The sequence below is a fragment of the Symphalangus syndactylus genome, chromosome 24 (assembly GCF_028878055.3).
Source record: "Symphalangus syndactylus isolate Jambi chromosome 24, NHGRI_mSymSyn1-v2.1_pri, whole genome shotgun sequence".
Classification (NCBI taxonomy): domain Eukaryota; kingdom Metazoa; phylum Chordata; class Mammalia; order Primates; family Hylobatidae; genus Symphalangus; species Symphalangus syndactylus.
In genome coordinates this window covers 46,952,288-46,972,567 of record NC_072446.2, presented here as the reverse complement: position 1 = coordinate 46,972,567, position 20,280 = coordinate 46,952,288, and positions in this window count along the sequence as shown.

The following is a 20,280-nucleotide window of genomic DNA, read 5'->3' as shown; positions in this document are numbered from 1 at the left end:
TTGATTGAGCACTTTGGAAACACTCTGTTTGAAGGATCTGCAAGTGGACATATGCAGTGCTTTCTGGCTTATGGTGAAAAAGGATATATTTTCCGACAAAAACTACACAAAATCATTCTGCAAAATTTCTTTGTGATGTGTGTATTCATCTCACAGAGCTAAAGCTTTCTCTAGGTTCAGCAGGTTTGAAAAAGTCTTTTTCTAGAATCTGCAGGTGGATATTTGAGATTATTTCGTCCAATGCTGGTTATGAAATATCTTCACATAAAAACTAGACAGAAGCATTCTGAACAACTTCTTTCTGATGTATGCATTCAATACACAGAGCTGAACCTTTCTATTAAATGAACAGATTGGAAACATTCTCTTTGAACAATCTGCAACTGGACATTTTGATTGCTTTGAGGCCTGTGGTGAAAAACGTTATATCTTCCCACAAATACCACTCAGAAGCATTCTGCGAAATTCCTTTCTGATGTGTGCATTCATCTCACAGAGTTAAAGCTTTCTCTAGGCTCAATAGGTTGGAAACAGTCTTTTTCCAGAATCTGCAAGTGGATATTTGAGATTATTTCGTACAATGCGGGTTATGAAATATCTTCACATAAACACTAGACAGAAGCATACTGAGCAACTTCTTTCTGATGTATGCATTCAATACACAGAGCTGAACCTATTTATTGAGTAGTTTGGAAACACTCTGTTTGAAGAATGTCCAACTGGACATTTGGAGAGCTTTGAGGCCTATGGTGAAAAAGGATATATCTTCCCACAAAAACTACACAGAAACATTCTGCGAAATTTCTTTCTGATGCGTGTATTCATCTCACAGTGTTAAAGCTTCTTCTAGGTAAAGCAGGTTTCAAACTGTATTTTTCTAGAATCTTCAAGTGCATATTTGAGATTATTTCATCCAATGCGGGTGATGAAATATCTTCACATTAAAACTAGACAGAAGCATACTGAACAACTTCTTTCTGATGTATGCGTTCAATACACAGAGCTGCAACTTTCTTTTGATTGAGCAGTTTGGAAGCACTCTGCTCGAAGAATCTGCAAGTGGACATTTGGAGTGCATTCAGGCCTACGGTGAAAAAGGATATAACTTCCCACAAAAACTACACAGAAATATTCTTCGAAATTTCTTTGTGATGTGTGTATTCATCTCACAGTGTTAAAGCTTTCTCTAGGTTCATCAGGTTTGAAACAGTCTATTTCTGCAATCTGCAAGTGGGTATTTGAGAGTATTTCATCCAATGTGGGTTACAAAATATCTTCACATAAAAACTAGACAGAAGCATTCTGAACAACTTCTTTCTGATGTATGCATTCAATACACAGAAATGAACCTGTCCTTTGATTGAGCAATTTGGAAACACTCTGAAAAATCTGCAAGTGGACATTTGAGTGCTTTGATGCCTAGGGTGAAGAAGGATATATCTTACCACAAATACTACACAGAAGCATTCTACGAAATTTCTCTTGATGTGTGTGTTCACCTCACAGAGTTAAAGGTTTCTCTAGGCTCAGTAGGTTTGAAGCAGTCTTTTTCTAGAATCTGCAAGTGGATATTTGAGATTACTTCATCCAATGCGAGTTATGAAATATCCTCACATAAAAACTACACAGAAGCATTCTGAACAACTACTTTGGGATCGGTGCATTCAACACACAGAGTTGAACCCTTCTTTTGATTGAGCAGTTTTGTAACACTGTCTTTGAAGATTCTGCAAGTGGACATTTGGAGTGCTTTGAGGCCCATGGTGAAAAAGTATATATCTTCCCGCAAAAACTACACAGAAGCATTCTGCGAAATTTCTTTGTTGTGTGTGTATTCATCTCACAGACTTATTGCTTTCTCTAGGTTCAGCAGGTTTCAAAGTGTCTTTTTCTAGAATCTGCAAGTGGATATTTGAGATTATTTCGTCCAATGCATATTATGAATTATCTTCACCTAAAAGCTAGACAGAAGCATTCTGAACAACTTCTTTTTATGTATGCATTCAGTACACAGAGCTGAACTTTTCTTTTCATTGAGCAGTTTGGAAACACACTGTTTGCAGAATCCGCAAGTGGACATTGGGAGTAATTTGAGGCCTATGGTGAAAAAAGACATATCTACTCACAAAAACTACACAGAAGCATTCAGCGAAATTTCTTTGTGATGTGTGTATTTATCTGACAGAGTTAAAGCTTTCTCTACATTCAGCAGGTTTGAAACAGTCTTTTTCTAAAATCTGCAAGTGGATATTTGAGATTGTTTCGTCCCATGCGGGTTATGAAATATATTCACATGAAAACTAGACAGAAGCATTCTTCACAGCGTCTTTCTGATGTATGCATTCAATACACAGAGCTCAACCTTCCTTTGGATTGAGCAGTTTGTAAACACTCTGTTTGTAGAATCTGCAAGTGGACATTTGGAGGGCTTTGGAGCCTATGGTGAAAAAGGATATATCTTCCCACAAAAACTTCACAGAATTATTCTGCAAAATTTCTTTGTGATGTGTGTATTCATCTCGCAGAGTTAAAGCTTTCTCTTGGTTCCGCAGGCATGAAACCGTCTTTTTCTAGAATCTGCAAGTGGATATGTCAGATTATTTCGTCCAATGCGGGTTATGAAATATCTTCGCCTAAAAACTACACAGAAGCGTTCTGAAACACTTCTTTCTGATGTATGCATTCAGTACACAGAGCTGAACCTTTGTTTTGATTGAGCAGATTGGAAACACTCTGTTCGAGGAATCTGCAAGTGGACATTTGGAGGGTTTTGAGGCCTATGGTGAAAAAGGATATATCTTCCAACCAAAACTACACGGAAGGATTCCGCAAAAATTCCTTTGTGATGTCTGTATTCATCTGACAGAGTTAAATCTTTCTCTAGCTTCTGCAGGTTTGAAACAGTCTGTTTCTAGAATCTGCAAGTGGATTTTGAGATTATTTCGTGCATGCGAGTTATGAAATATCTTCACATAAAAACGAAACAGAAGCATTGTGAACAACTTCTTTCTAATCGGTGCATTGAATACACTGATCTCAACCTTTCTTTTGATTGAGCAGTTTGGAAACACACTGTTTGAAGTACTGGCAAGTGGACATTAGGAGTGCTTTGAGGCCTATGGTTAAACAGAATATATCTACGCAAAAAAACTACACAGAAGCATTCTGTGAAATTTCTTTGTGATGTGTGTATTCATCTCACAGAGTTAAAGCTTTCTCTAGGCTCAGCCGGTTTGAAACAGTCTTTTTCTAAAATCTGCAAGTGGATATTTGAGATAATTTCGTCCAATGCGGGTTATGAAATATCTTCACATAAAAACTAGAGAGAAGGATTCTGAACAACTTCTTTCTGATGTATGCATTCAATACCCAGAGCTGAACCTTTCTTTTGATTGAGCACTTTGGAAACACTCTGTTTGAAGGATCTGCAAGTGGACATATGCAGTGCTTTCTGGCTTATGGTGAAAAAGGATATATTTTCCGACAAAAACTACACAAAATCATTCTGCAAAATTTCTTTGTGATGTGTGTATTCATCTCACAGAGCTAAAGCTTTCTCTAGGTTCAGCAGGTTTGAAAAAGTCTTTTTCTAGAATCTGCAGGTGGATATTTGAGATTATTTCGTCCAATGCTGGTTATGAAATATCTTCACATAAAAACTAGACAGAAGCATTCTGAACAACTTCTTTCTGATGTATGCATTCAATACACAGAGCTGAACCTTTCTATTAAATGAACAGATTGGAAACATTCTCTTTGAACAATCTGCAACTGGACATTTTGATTGCTTTGAGGCCTGTGGTGAAAAACGTTATATCTTCCCACAAATACCACTCAGAAGCATTCTGCGAAATTCCTTTCTGATGTGTGCATTCATCTCACAGAGTTAAAGCTTTCTCTAGGCTCAATAGGTTGGAAACAGTCTTTTTCCAGAATCTGCAAGTGGATATTTGAGATTATTTCGTACAATGCGGGTTATGAAATATCTTCACATAAACACTAGACAGAAGCATACTGAGCAACTTCTTTCTGATGTATGCATTCAATACACAGAGCTGAACCTATTTATTGAGTAGTTTGGAAACACTCTGTTTGAAGAATGTCCAACTGGACATTTGGAGAGCTTTGAGGCCTATGGTGAAAAAGGATATATCTTCCCACAAAAACTACACAGAAACATTCTGCGAAATTTCTTTCTGATGCGTGTATTCATCTCACAGTGTTAAAGCTTCTTCTAGGTAAAGCAGGTTTCAAACTGTATTTTTCTAGAATCTTCAAGTGCATATTTGAGATTATTTCATCCAATGCGGGTGATGAAATATCTTCACATTAAAACTAGACAGAAGCATACTGAACAACTTCTTTCTGATGTATGCGTTCAATACACAGAGCTGCAACTTTCTTTTGATTGAGCAGTTTGGAAGCACTCTGCTCGAAGAATCTGCAAGTGGACATTTGGAGTGCATTCAGGCCTACGGTGAAAAAGGATATAACTTCCCACAAAAACTACACAGAAATATTCTTCGAAATTTCTTTGTGATGTGTGTATTCATCTCACAGTGTTAAAGCTTTCTCTAGGTTCATCAGGTTTGAAACAGTCTATTTCTGCAATCTGCAAGTGGGTATTTGAGAGTATTTCATCCAATGTGGGTTACAAAATATCTTCACATAAAAACTAGACAGAAGCATTCTGAACAACTTCTTTCTGATGTATGCATTCAATACACAGAAATGAACCTGTCCTTTGATTGAGCAATTTGGAAACACTCTGAAAAATCTGCAAGTGGACATTTGAGTGCTTTGATGCCTAGGGTGAAGAAGGATATATCTTACCACAAATACTACACAGAAGCATTCTACGAAATTTCTCTTGATGTGTGTGTTCACCTCACAGAGTTAAAGGTTTCTCTAGGCTCAGTAGGTTTGAAGCAGTCTTTTTCTAGAATCTGCAAGTGGATATTTGAGATTACTTCATCCAATGCGAGTTATGAAATATCCTCACATAAAAACTACACAGAAGCATTCTGAACAACTACTTTGGGATCGGTGCATTCAACACACAGAGTTGAACCCTTCTTTTGATTGAGCAGTTTTGTAACACTGTCTTTGAAGATTCTGCAAGTGGACATTTGGAGTGCTTTGAGGCCCATGGTGAAAAAGTATATATCTTCCCGCAAAAACTACACAGAAGCATTCTGCGAAATTTCTTTGTTGTGTGTGTATTCATCTCACAGACTTATTGCTTTCTCTAGGTTCAGCAGGTTTCAAAGTGTCTTTTTCTAGAATCTGCAAGTGGATATTTGAGATTATTTCGTCCAATGCATATTATGAATTATCTTCACCTAAAAGCTAGACAGAAGCATTCTGAACAACTTCTTTTTATGTATGCATTCAGTACACAGAGCTGAACTTTTCTTTTCATTGAGCAGTTTGGAAACACACTGTTTGCAGAATCCGCAAGTGGACATTGGGAGTAATTTGAGGCCTATGGTGAAAAAAGACATATCTACTCACAAAAACTACACAGAAGCATTCAGCGAAATTTCTTTGTGATGTGTGTATTTATCTGACAGAGTTAAAGCTTTCTCTACATTCAGCAGGTTTGAAACAGTCTTTTTCTAAAATCTGCAAGTGGATATTTGAGATTGTTTCGTCCCATGCGGGTTATGAAATATATTCACATGAAAACTAGACAGAAGCATTCTTCACAGCGTCTTTCTGATGTATGCATTCAATACACAGAGCTCAACCTTCCTTTGGATTGAGCAGTTTGTAAACACTCTGTTTGTAGAATCTGCAAGTGGACATTTGGAGGGCTTTGGAGCCTATGGTGAAAAAGGATATATCTTCCCACAAAAACTTCACAGAATTATTCTGCAAAATTTCTTTGTGATGTGTGTATTCATCTCGCAGAGTTAAAGCTTTCTCTTGGTTCCGCAGGCATGAAACCGTCTTTTTCTAGAATCTGCAAGTGGATATGTCAGATTATTTCGTCCAATGCGGGTTATGAAATATCTTCGCCTAAAAACTACACAGAAGCGTTCTGAAACACTTCTTTCTGATGTATGCATTCAGTACACAGAGCTGAACCTTTGTTTTGATTGAGCAGATTGGAAACACTCTGTTCGAGGAATCTGCAAGTGGACATTTGGAGGGTTTTGAGGCCTATGGTGAAAAAGGATATATCTTCCAACCAAAACTACACGGAAGGATTCCGCAAAAATTCCTTTGTGATGTCTGTATTCATCTGACAGAGTTAAATCTTTCTCTAGCTTCTGCAGGTTTGAAACAGTCTGTTTCTAGAATCTGCAAGTGGATTTTGAGATTATTTCGTGCATGCGAGTTATGAAATATCTTCACATAAAAACGAAACAGAAGCATTGTGAACAACTTCTTTCTAATCGGTGCATTGAATACACTGATCTCAACCTTTCTTTTGATTGAGCAGTTTGGAAACACACTGTTTGAAGTACTGGCAAGTGGACATTAGGAGTGCTTTGAGGCCTATGGTTAAACAGAATATATCTACGCAAAAAAACTACACAGAAGCATTCTGTGAAATTTCTTTGTGATGTGTGTATTCATCTCACAGAGTTAAAGCTTTCTCTAGGCTCAGCCGGTTTGAAACAGTCTTTTTCTAAAATCTGCAAGTGGATATTTGAGATAATTTCGTCCAATGCGGGTTATGAAATATCTTCACATAAAAACTAGAGAGAAGGATTCTGAACAACTTCTTTCTGATGTATGCATTCAATACCCAGAGCTGAACCTTTCTTTTGATTGAGCACTTTGGAAACACTCTGTTTGAAGGATCTGCAAGTGGACATATGCAGTGCTTTCTGGCTTATGGTGAAAAAGGATATATTTTCCGACAAAAACTACACAAAATCATTCTGCAAAATTTCTTTGTGATGTGTGTATTCATCTCACAGAGCTAAAGCTTTCTCTAGGTTCAGCAGGTTTGAAAAAGTCTTTTTCTAGAATCTGCAGGTGGATATTTGAGATTATTTCGTCCAATGCTGGTTATGAAATATCTTCACATAAAAACTAGACAGAAGCATTCTGAACAACTTCTTTCTGATGTATGCATTCAATACACAGAGCTGAACCTTTCTATTAAATGAACAGATTGGAAACATTCTCTTTGAACAATCTGCAACTGGACATTTTGATTGCTTTGAGGCCTGTGGTGAAAAACGTTATATCTTCCCACAAATACCACTCAGAAGCATTCTGCGAAATTCCTTTCTGATGTGTGCATTCATCTCACAGAGTTAAAGCTTTCTCTAGGCTCAATAGGTTGGAAACAGTCTTTTTCCAGAATCTGCAAGTGGATATTTGAGATTATTTCGTACAATGCGGGTTATGAAATATCTTCACATAAACACTAGACAGAAGCATACTGAGCAACTTCTTTCTGATGTATGCATTCAATACACAGAGCTGAACCTATTTATTGAGTAGTTTGGAAACACTCTGTTTGAAGAATGTCCAACTGGACATTTGGAGAGCTTTGAGGCCTATGGTGAAAAAGGATATATCTTCCCACAAAAACTACACAGAAACATTCTGCGAAATTTCTTTCTGATGCGTGTATTCATCTCACAGTGTTAAAGCTTCTTCTAGGTAAAGCAGGTTTCAAACTGTATTTTTCTAGAATCTTCAAGTGCATATTTGAGATTATTTCATCCAATGCGGGTGATGAAATATCTTCACATTAAAACTAGACAGAAGCATACTGAACAACTTCTTTCTGATGTATGCGTTCAATACACAGAGCTGCAACTTTCTTTTGATTGAGCAGTTTGGAAGCACTCTGCTCGAAGAATCTGCAAGTGGACATTTGGAGTGCATTCAGGCCTACGGTGAAAAAGGATATAACTTCCCACAAAAACTACACAGAAATATTCTTCGAAATTTCTTTGTGATGTGTGTATTCATCTCACAGTGTTAAAGCTTTCTCTAGGTTCATCAGGTTTGAAACAGTCTATTTCTGCAATCTGCAAGTGGGTATTTGAGAGTATTTCATCCAATGTGGGTTACAAAATATCTTCACATAAAAACTAGACAGAAGCATTCTGAACAACTTCTTTCTGATGTATGCATTCAATACACAGAAATGAACCTGTCCTTTGATTGAGCAATTTGGAAACACTCTGAAAAATCTGCAAGTGGACATTTGAGTGCTTTGATGCCTAGGGTGAAGAAGGATATATCTTACCACAAATACTACACAGAAGCATTCTACGAAATTTCTCTTGATGTGTGTGTTCACCTCACAGAGTTAAAGGTTTCTCTAGGCTCAGTAGGTTTGAAGCAGTCTTTTTCTAGAATCTGCAAGTGGATATTTGAGATTACTTCATCCAATGCGAGTTATGAAATATCCTCACATAAAAACTACACAGAAGCATTCTGAACAACTACTTTGGGATCGGTGCATTCAACACACAGAGTTGAACCCTTCTTTTGATTGAGCAGTTTTGTAACACTGTCTTTGAAGATTCTGCAAGTGGACATTTGGAGTGCTTTGAGGCCCATGGTGAAAAAGTATATATCTTCCCGCAAAAACTACACAGAAGCATTCTGCGAAATTTCTTTGTTGTGTGTGTATTCATCTCACAGACTTATTGCTTTCTCTAGGTTCAGCAGGTTTCAAAGTGTCTTTTTCTAGAATCTGCAAGTGGATATTTGAGATTATTTCGTCCAATGCATATTATGAATTATCTTCACCTAAAAGCTAGACAGAAGCATTCTGAACAACTTCTTTTTATGTATGCATTCAGTACACAGAGCTGAACTTTTCTTTTCATTGAGCAGTTTGGAAACACACTGTTTGCAGAATCCGCAAGTGGACATTGGGAGTAATTTGAGGCCTATGGTGAAAAAAGACATATCTACTCACAAAAACTACACAGAAGCATTCAGCGAAATTTCTTTGTGATGTGTGTATTTATCTGACAGAGTTAAAGCTTTCTCTACATTCAGCAGGTTTGAAACAGTCTTTTTCTAAAATCTGCAAGTGGATATTTGAGATTGTTTCGTCCCATGCGGGTTATGAAATATATTCACATGAAAACTAGACAGAAGCATTCTTCACAGCGTCTTTCTGATGTATGCATTCAATACACAGAGCTCAACCTTCCTTTGGATTGAGCAGTTTGTAAACACTCTGTTTGTAGAATCTGCAAGTGGACATTTGGAGGGCTTTGGAGCCTATGGTGAAAAAGGATATATCTTCCCACAAAAACTTCACAGAATTATTCTGCAAAATTTCTTTGTGATGTGTGTATTCATCTCGCAGAGTTAAAGCTTTCTCTTGGTTCCGCAGGCATGAAACCGTCTTTTTCTAGAATCTGCAAGTGGATATGTCAGATTATTTCGTCCAATGCGGGTTATGAAATATCTTCGCCTAAAAACTACACAGAAGCGTTCTGAAACACTTCTTTCTGATGTATGCATTCAGTACACAGAGCTGAACCTTTGTTTTGATTGAGCAGATTGGAAACACTCTGTTCGAGGAATCTGCAAGTGGACATTTGGAGGGTTTTGAGGCCTATGGTGAAAAAGGATATATCTTCCAACCAAAACTACACGGAAGGATTCCGCGAAAATTCCTTTGTGATGTCTGTATTCATCTGACAGAGTTAAATCTTTCTCTAGCTTCTGCAGGTTTGAAACAGTCTGTTTCTAGAATCTGCAAGTGGATTTTGAGATTATTTCGTGCATGCGAGTTATGAAATATCTTCACATAAAAACGAAACAGAAGCATTGTGAACAACTTCTTTCTAATCGGTGCATTGAATACACTGATCTGAACCTTTCTTTTGATTGAGCAGTTTGGAAACACACTGTTTGAAGTACTGGCAAGTGGACATTAGGAGTGCTTTGAGGCCTATGGTTAAACAGAATATATCTACGCAAAAAAACTACACAGAAGCATTCTGTGAAATTTCTTTGTGATGTGTGTATTCATCTCACAGAGTTAAAGCTTTCTCTAGGCTCAGCCGGTTTGAAACAGTCTTTTTCTAAAATCTGCAAGTGGATATTTGAGATAATTTCGTCCAATGCGGGTTATGAAATATCTTCACATAAAAACTAGACAGAAGGATTCTGAACAACTTCTTTCTGATGTATGCATTCAATACCCAGAGCTGAACCTTTCTTTTGATTGAGCACTTTGGAAACACTCTGTTTGAAGGATCTGCAAGTGGACATATGCAGTGCTTTCTGGCTTATGGTGAAAAAGGATATATTTTCCGACAAAAACTACACAAAATCATTCTGCAAAATTTCTTTGTGATGTGTGTATTCATCTCACAGAGCTAAAGCTTTCTCTAGGTTCAGCAGGTTTGAAAAAGTCTTTTTCTAGAATCTGCAGGTGGATATTTGAGATTATTTCGTCCAATGCTGGTTATGAAATATCTTCACATAAAAACTAGACAGAAGCATTCTGAACAACTTCTTTCTGATGTATGCATTCAATACACAGAGCTGAACCTTTCTATTAAATGAACAGATTGGAAACATTCTCTTTGAACAATCTGCAACTGGACATTTTGATTGCTTTGAGGCCTGTGGTGAAAAACGTTATATCTTCCCACAAATACCACTCAGAAGCATTCTGCGAAATTCCTTTCTGATGTGTGCATTCATCTCACAGAGTTAAAGCTTTCTCTAGGCTCAATAGGTTGGAAACAGTCTTTTTCCAGAATCTGCAAGTGGATATTTGAGATTATTTCGTACAATGCGGGTTATGAAATATCTTCACATAAACACTAGACAGAAGCATACTGAGCAACTTCTTTCTGATGTATGCATTCAATACACAGAGCTGAACCTATTTATTGAGTAGTTTGGAAACACTCTGTTTGAAGAATGTCCAACTGGACATTTGGAGAGCTTTGAGGCCTATGGTGAAAAAGGATATATCTTCCCACAAAAACTACACAGAAACATTCTGCGAAATTTCTTTCTGATGCGTGTATTCATCTCACAGTGTTAAAGCTTCTTCTAGGTAAAGCAGGTTTCAAACTGTATTTTTCTAGAATCTTCAAGTGCATATTTGAGATTATTTCATCCAATGCGGGTGATGAAATATCTTCACATTAAAACTAGACAGAAGCATACTGAACAACTTCTTTCTGATGTATGCGTTCAATACACAGAGCTGCAACTTTCTTTTGATTGAGCAGTTTGGAAGCACTCTGCTCGAAGAATCTGCAAGTGGACATTTGGAGTGCATTCAGGCCTACGGTGAAAAAGGATATAACTTCCCACAAAAACTACACAGAAATATTCTTCGAAATTTCTTTGTGATGTGTGTATTCATCTCACAGTGTTAAAGCTTTCTCTAGGTTCATCAGGTTTGAAACAGTCTATTTCTGCAATCTGCAAGTGGGTATTTGAGAGTATTTCATCCAATGTGGGTTACAAAATATCTTCACATAAAAACTAGACAGAAGCATTCTGAACAACTTCTTTCTGATGTATGCATTCAATACACAGAAATGAACCTGTCCTTTGATTGAGCAATTTGGAAACACTCTGAAAAATCTGCAAGTGGACATTTGAGTGCTTTGATGCCTAGGGTGAAGAAGGATATATCTTACCACAAATACTACACAGAAGCATTCTACGAAATTTCTCTTGATGTGTGTGTTCACCTCACAGAGTTAAAGGTTTCTCTAGGCTCAGTAGGTTTGAAGCAGTCTTTTTCTAGAATCTGCAAGTGGATATTTGAGATTACTTCATCCAATGCGAGTTATGAAATATCCTCACATAAAAACTACACAGAAGCATTCTGAACAACTACTTTGGGATCGGTGCATTCAACACACAGAGTTGAACCCTTCTTTTGATTGAGCAGTTTTGTAACACTGTCTTTGAAGATTCTGCAAGTGGACATTTGGAGTGCTTTGAGGCCCATGGTGAAAAAGTATATATCTTCCCGCAAAAACTACACAGAAGCATTCTGCGAAATTTCTTTGTTGTGTGTGTATTCATCTCACAGACTTATTGCTTTCTCTAGGTTCAGCAGGTTTCAAAGTGTCTTTTTCTAGAATCTGCAAGTGGATATTTGAGATTATTTCGTCCAATGCATATTATGAATTATCTTCACCTAAAAGCTAGACAGAAGCATTCTGAACAACTTCTTTTTATGTATGCATTCAGTACACAGAGCTGAACTTTTCTTTTCATTGAGCAGTTTGGAAACACACTGTTTGCAGAATCCGCAAGTGGACATTGGGAGTAATTTGAGGCCTATGGTGAAAAAAGACATATCTACTCACAAAAACTACACAGAAGCATTCAGCGAAATTTCTTTGTGATGTGTGTATTTATCTGACAGAGTTAAAGCTTTCTCTACATTCAGCAGGTTTGAAACAGTCTTTTTCTAAAATCTGCAAGTGGATATTTGAGATTGTTTCGTCCCATGCGGGTTATGAAATATATTCACATGAAAACTAGACAGAAGCATTCTTCACAGCGTCTTTCTGATGTATGCATTCAATACACAGAGCTCAACCTTCCTTTGGATTGAGCAGTTTGTAAACACTCTGTTTGTAGAATCTGCAAGTGGACATTTGGAGGGCTTTGGAGCCTATGGTGAAAAAGGATATATCTTCCCACAAAAACTTCACAGAATTATTCTGCAAAATTTCTTTGTGATGTGTGTATTCATCTCGCAGAGTTAAAGCTTTCTCTTGGTTCCGCAGGCATGAAACCGTCTTTTTCTAGAATCTGCAAGTGGATATGTCAGATTATTTCGTCCAATGCGGGTTATGAAATATCTTCGCCTAAAAACTACACAGAAGCGTTCTGAAACACTTCTTTCTGATGTATGCATTCAGTACACAGAGCTGAACCTTTGTTTTGATTGAGCAGATTGGAAACACTCTGTTCGAGGAATCTGCAAGTGGACATTTGGAGGGTTTTGAGGCCTATGGTGAAAAAGGATATATCTTCCAACCAAAACTACACGGAAGGATTCCGCAAAAATTCCTTTGTGATGTCTGTATTCATCTGACAGAGTTAAATCTTTCTCTAGCTTCTGCAGGTTTGAAACAGTCTGTTTCTAGAATCTGCAAGTGGATTTTGAGATTATTTCGTGCATGCGAGTTATGAAATATCTTCACATAAAAACGAAACAGAAGCATTGTGAACAACTTCTTTCTAATCGGTGCATTGAATACACTGATCTGAACCTTTCTTTTGATTGAGCAGTTTGGAAACACACTGTTTGAAGTACTGGCAAGTGGACATTAGGAGTGCTTTGAGGCCTATGGTTAAACAGAATATATCTACGCAAAAAAACTACACAGAAGCATTCTGTGAAATTTCTTTGTGATGTGTGTATTCATCTCACAGAGTTAAAGCTTTCTCTAGGCTCAGCCGGTTTGAAACAGTCTTTTTCTAAAATCTGCAAGTGGATATTTGAGATAATTTCGTCCAATGCGGGTTATGAAATATCTTCACATAAAAACTAGAGAGAAGGATTCTGAACAACTTCTTTCTGATGTATGCATTCAATACCCAGAGCTGAACCTTTCTTTTGATTGAGCACTTTGGAAACACTCTGTTTGAAGGATCTGCAAGTGGACATATGCAGTGCTTTCTGGCTTATGGTGAAAAAGGATATATTTTCCGACAAAAACTACACAAAATCATTCTGCAAAATTTCTTTGTGATGTGTGTATTCATCTCACAGAGCTAAAGCTTTCTCTAGGTTCAGCAGGTTTGAAAAAGTCTTTTTCTAGAATCTGCAGGTGGATATTTGAGATTATTTCGTCCAATGCTGGTTATGAAATATCTTCACATAAAAACTAGACAGAAGCATTCTGAACAACTTCTTTCTGATGTATGCATTCAATACACAGAGCTGAACCTTTCTATTAAATGAACAGATTGGAAACATTCTCTTTGAACAATCTGCAACTGGACATTTTGATTGCTTTGAGGCCTGTGGTGAAAAACGTTATATCTTCCCACAAATACCACTCAGAAGCATTCTGCGAAATTCCTTTCTGATGTGTGCATTCATCTCACAGAGTTAAAGCTTTCTCTAGGCTCAATAGGTTGGAAACAGTCTTTTTCCAGAATCTGCAAGTGGATATTTGAGATTATTTCGTACAATGCGGGTTATGAAATATCTTCACATAAACACTAGACAGAAGCATACTGAGCAACTTCTTTCTGATGTATGCATTCAATACACAGAGCTGAACCTATTTATTGAGTAGTTTGGAAACACTCTGTTTGAAGAATGTCCAACTGGACATTTGGAGAGCTTTGAGGCCTATGGTGAAAAAGGATATATCTTCCCACAAAAACTACACAGAAACATTCTGCGAAATTTCTTTCTGATGCGTGTATTCATCTCACAGTGTTAAAGCTTCTTCTAGGTAAAGCAGGTTTCAAACTGTATTTTTCTAGAATCTTCAAGTGCATATTTGAGATTATTTCATCCAATGCGGGTGATGAAATATCTTCACATTAAAACTAGACAGAAGCATACTGAACAACTTCTTTCTGATGTATGCGTTCAATACACAGAGCTGCAACTTTCTTTTGATTGAGCAGTTTGGAAGCACTCTGCTCGAAGAATCTGCAAGTGGACATTTGGAGTGCATTCAGGCCTACGGTGAAAAAGGATATAACTTCCCACAAAAACTACACAGAAATATTCTTCGAAATTTCTTTGTGATGTGTGTATTCATCTCACAGTGTTAAAGCTTTCTCTAGGTTCATCAGGTTTGAAACAGTCTATTTCTGCAATCTGCAAGTGGGTATTTGAGAGTATTTCATCCAATGTGGGTTACAAAATATCTTCACATAAAAACTAGACAGAAGCATTCTGAACAACTTCTTTCTGATGTATGCATTCAATACACAGAAATGAACCTGTCCTTTGATTGAGCAATTTGGAAACACTCTGAAAAATCTGCAAGTGGACATTTGAGTGCTTTGATGCCTAGGGTGAAGAAGGATATATCTTACCACAAATACTACACAGAAGCATTCTACGAAATTTCTCTTGATGTGTGTGTTCACCTCACAGAGTTAAAGGTTTCTCTAGGCTCAGTAGGTTTGAAGCAGTCTTTTTCTAGAATCTGCAAGTGGATATTTGAGATTACTTCATCCAATGCGAGTTATGAAATATCCTCACATAAAAACTACACAGAAGCATTCTGAACAACTACTTTGGGATCGGTGCATTCAACACACAGAGTTGAACCCTTCTTTTGATTGAGCAGTTTTGTAACACTGTCTTTGAAGATTCTGCAAGTGGACATTTGGAGTGCTTTGAGGCCCATGGTGAAAAAGTATATATCTTCCCGCAAAAACTACACAGAAGCATTCTGCGAAATTTCTTTGTTGTGTGTGTATTCATCTCACAGACTTATTGCTTTCTCTAGGTTCAGCAGGTTTCAAAGTGTCTTTTTCTAGAATCTGCAAGTGGATATTTGAGATTATTTCGTCCAATGCATATTATGAATTATCTTCACCTAAAAGCTAGACAGAAGCATTCTGAACAACTTCTTTTTATGTATGCATTCAGTACACAGAGCTGAACTTTTCTTTTCATTGAGCAGTTTGGAAACACACTGTTTGCAGAATCCGCAAGTGGACATTGGGAGTAATTTGAGGCCTATGGTGAAAAAAGACATATCTACTCACAAAAACTACACAGAAGCATTCAGCGAAATTTCTTTGTGATGTGTGTATTTATCTGACAGAGTTAAAGCTTTCTCTACATTCAGCAGGTTTGAAACAGTCTTTTTCTAAAATCTGCAAGTGGATATTTGAGATTGTTTCGTCCCATGCGGGTTATGAAATATATTCACATGAAAACTAGACAGAAGCATTCTTCACAGCGTCTTTCTGATGTATGCATTCAATACACAGAGCTCAACCTTCCTTTGGATTGAGCAGTTTGTAAACACTCTGTTTGTAGAATCTGCAAGTGGACATTTGGAGGGCTTTGGAGCCTATGGTGAAAAAGGATATATCTTCCCACAAAAACTTCACAGAATTATTCTGCAAAATTTCTTTGTGATGTGTGTATTCATCTCGCAGAGTTAAAGCTTTCTCTTGGTTCCGCAGGCATGAAACCGTCTTTTTCTAGAATCTGCAAGTGGATATGTCAGATTATTTCGTCCAATGCGGGTTATGAAATATCTTCGCCTAAAAACTACACAGAAGCGTTCTGAAACACTTCTTTCTGATGTATGCATTCAGTACACAGAGCTGAACCTTTGTTTTGATTGAGCAGATTGGAAACACTCTGTTCGAGGAATCTGCAAGTGGACATTTGGAGGGTTTTGAGGCCTATGGTGAAAAAGGATATATCTTCCAACCAAAACTACACGGAAGGATTCCGCAAAAATTCCTTTGTGATGTCTGTATTCATCTGACAGAGTTAAATCTTTCTCTAGCTTCTGCAGGTTTGAAACAGTCTGTTTCTAGAATCTGCAAGTGGATTTTGAGATTATTTCGTGCATGCGAGTTATGAAATATCTTCACATAAAAACGAAACAGAAGCATTGTGAACAACTTCTTTCTAATCGGTGCATTGAATACACTGATCTGAACCTTTCTTTTGATTGAGCAGTTTGGAAACACACTGTTTGAAGTACTGGCAAGTGGACATTAGGAGTGCTTTGAGGCCTATGGTTAAACAGAATATATCTACGCAAAAAAACTACACAGAAGCATTCTGTGAAATTTCTTTGTGATGTGTGTATTCATCTCACAGAGTTAAAGCTTTCTCTAGGCTCAGCCGGTTTGAAACAGTCTTTTTCTAAAATCTGCAAGTGGATATTTGAGATAATTTCGTCCAATGCGGGTTATGAAATATCTTCACATAAAAACTAGACAGAAGGATTCTGAACAACTTCTTTCTGATGTATGCATTCAATACCCAGAGCTGAACCTTTCTTTTGATTGAGCACTTTGGAAACACTCTGTTTGAAGGATCTGCAAGTGGACATATGCAGTGCTTTCTGGCTTATGGTGAAAAAGGATATATTTTCCGACAAAAACTACACAAAATCATTCTGCAAAATTTCTTTGTGATGTGTGTATTCATCTCACAGAGCTAAAGCTTTCTCTAGGTTCAGCAGGTTTGAAAAAGTCTTTTTCTAGAATCTGCAGGTGGATATTTGAGATTATTTCGTCCAATGCTGGTTATGAAATATCTTCACATAAAAACTAGACAGAAGCATTCTGAACAACTTCTTTCTGATGTATGCATTCAATACACAGAGCTGAACCTTTCTATTAAATGAACAGATTGGAAACATTCTCTTTGAACAATCTGCAACTGGACATTTTGATTGCTTTGAGGCCTGTGGTGAAAAACGTTATATCTTCCCACAAATACCACTCAGAAGCATTCTGCGAAATTCCTTTCTGATGTGTGCATTCATCTCACAGAGTTAAAGCTTTCTCTAGGCTCAATAGGTTGGAAACAGTCTTTTTCCAGAATCTGCAAGTGGATATTTGAGATTATTTCGTACAATGCGGGTTATGAAATATCTTCACATAAACACTAGACAGAAGCATACTGAGCAACTTCTTTCTGATGTATGCATTCAATACACAGAGCTGAACCTATTTATTGAGTAGTTTGGAAACACTCTGTTTGAAGAATGTCCAACTGGACATTTGGAGAGCTTTGAGGCCTATGGTGAAAAAGGATATATCTTCCCACAAAAACTACACAGAAACATTCTGCGAAATTTCTTTCTGATGCGTGTATTCATCTCACAGTGTTAAAGCTTCTTCTAGGTAAAGCAGGTTTCAAACTGTATTTTTCTAGAATCTTCAAGTGCATATTTGAGATTATTTCATCCAATGCGGGTGATGAAATATCTTCACATTAAAACTAGACAGAAGCATACTGAACAACTTCTTTCTGATGTATGCGTTCAATACACAGAGCTGCAACTTTCTTTTGATTGAGCAGTTTGGAAGCACTCTGCTCGAAGAATCTGCAAGTGGACATTTGGAGTGCATTCAGGCCTACGGTGAAAAAGGATATAACTTCCCACAAAAACTACACAGAAATATTCTTCGAAATTTCTTTGTGATGTGTGTATTCATCTCACAGTGTTAAAGCTTTCTCTAGGTTCATCAGGTTTGAAACAGTCTATTTCTGCAATCTGCAAGTGGGTATTTGAGAGTATTTCATCCAATGTGGGTTACAAAATATCTTCACATAAAAACTAGACAGAAGCATTCTGAACAACTTCTTTCTGATGTATGCATTCAATACACAGAAATGAACCTGTCCTTTGATTGAGCAATTTGGAAACACTCTGAAAAATCTGCAAGTGGACATTTGAGTGCTTTGATGCCTAGGGTGAAGAAGGATATATCTTACCACAAATACTACACAGAAGCATTCTACGAAATTTCTCTTGATGTGTGTGTTCACCTCACAGAGTTAAAGGTTTCTCTAGGCTCAGTAGGTTTGAAGCAGTCTTTTTCTAGAATCTGCAAGTGGATATTTGAGATTACTTCATCCAATGCGAGTTATGAAATATCCTCACATAAAAACTACACAGAAGCATTCTGAACAACTACTTTGGGATCGGTGCATTCAACACACAGAGTTGAACCCTTCTTTTGATTGAGCAGTTTTGTAACACTGTCTTTGAAGATTCTGCAAGTGGACATTTGGAGTGCTTTGAGGCCCATGGTGAAAAAGTATATATCTTCCCGCAAAAACTACACAGAAGCATTCTGCGAAATTTCTTTGTTGTGTGTGTATTCATCTCACAGACTTATTGCTTTCTCTAGGTTCAGCAGGTTTCAAAGTGTCTTTTTCTAGAATCTGCAAGTGGATATTTGAGATTATTTCGTCCAATGCATATTATGAATTATCTTCACCTAAAAGCTAGACAGAAGCATTCTGAACAACTTCTTTTTATGTATGCATTCAGTACACAGAGCTGAACTTTTCTTTTCATTGAGCAGTTTGGAAACACACTGTTTGCAGAATCCGCAAGTGGACATTGGGAGTAATTTGAGGCCTATGGTGAAAAAAGACATATCTACTCACAAAAACTACACAGAAGCATTCAGCGAAATTTCTTTGTGATGTGTGTATTTATCTGACAGAGTTAAAGCTTTCTCTACATTCAGCAGGTTTGAAACAGTCTTTTTCTAAAATCTGCAAGTGGATATTTGAGATTGTTTCGTCCCATGCGGGTTATGAAATATATTCACATGAAAACTAGACAGAAGCATTCTTCACAGCGTCTTTCTGATGTATGCATTCAATACACAGAGCTCAACCTTCCTTTGGATTGAGCAGTTTGTAAACACTCTGTTTGTAGAATCTGCAAGTGGACATTTGGAGGGCTTTGGAGCCTATGGTGAAAAAGGATATATCTTCCCACAAAAACTTCACAGAATTATTCTGCAAAATTTCTTTGTGATGTGTGTATTCATCTCGCAGAGTTAAAGCTTTCTCTTGGTTCCGCAGGCATGAAACCGTCTTTTTCTAGAATCTGCAAGTGGATATGTCAGATTATTTCGTCCAATGCGGGTTATGAAATATCTTCGCCTAAAAACTACACAGAAGCGTTCTGAAACACTTCTTTCTGATGTATGCATTCAGTACACAGAGCTGAACCTTTGTTTTGATTGAGCAGATTGGAAACACTCTGTTCGAGGAATCTGCAAGTGGACATTTGGAGGGTTTTGAGGCCTATGGTGAAAAAGGATATATCTTCCAACCAAAACTACACGGAAGGATTCCACGAAAATTCCTTTGTGATGTCTGTATTCATCTGACAGAGTTAAATCTTTCTCTAGCTTCTGCAGGTTTGAAACAGTCTGTTTCTAGAATCTGCAAGTGGATTTTGAGATTATTTCGTGCATGCGAGTTATGAAATATCTTCACATAAAAACGAAACAGAAGCATTGTGAACAACTTCTTTCTAATCGGTGCATTGAATACACTGATCTGAACCTTTCTTTTGATTGAGCAGTTTGGAAACACACTGTTTGAAGTACTGGCAAGTGGACATTAGGAGTGCTTTGAGGCCTATGGTTAAACAGAATATATCTACGCAAAAAAACTACACAGAAGCATTCTGTGAAATTTCTTTGTGATGTGTGTATTCATCTCACAGAGTTAAAGCTTTCTCTAGGCTCAGCCGGTTTGAAACAGTCTTTTTCTAAAATCTGCAAGTGGATATTTGAGATAATTTCGTCCAATGCGGGTTATGAAATATCTTCACATAAAAACTAGACAGAAGGATTCTGAAC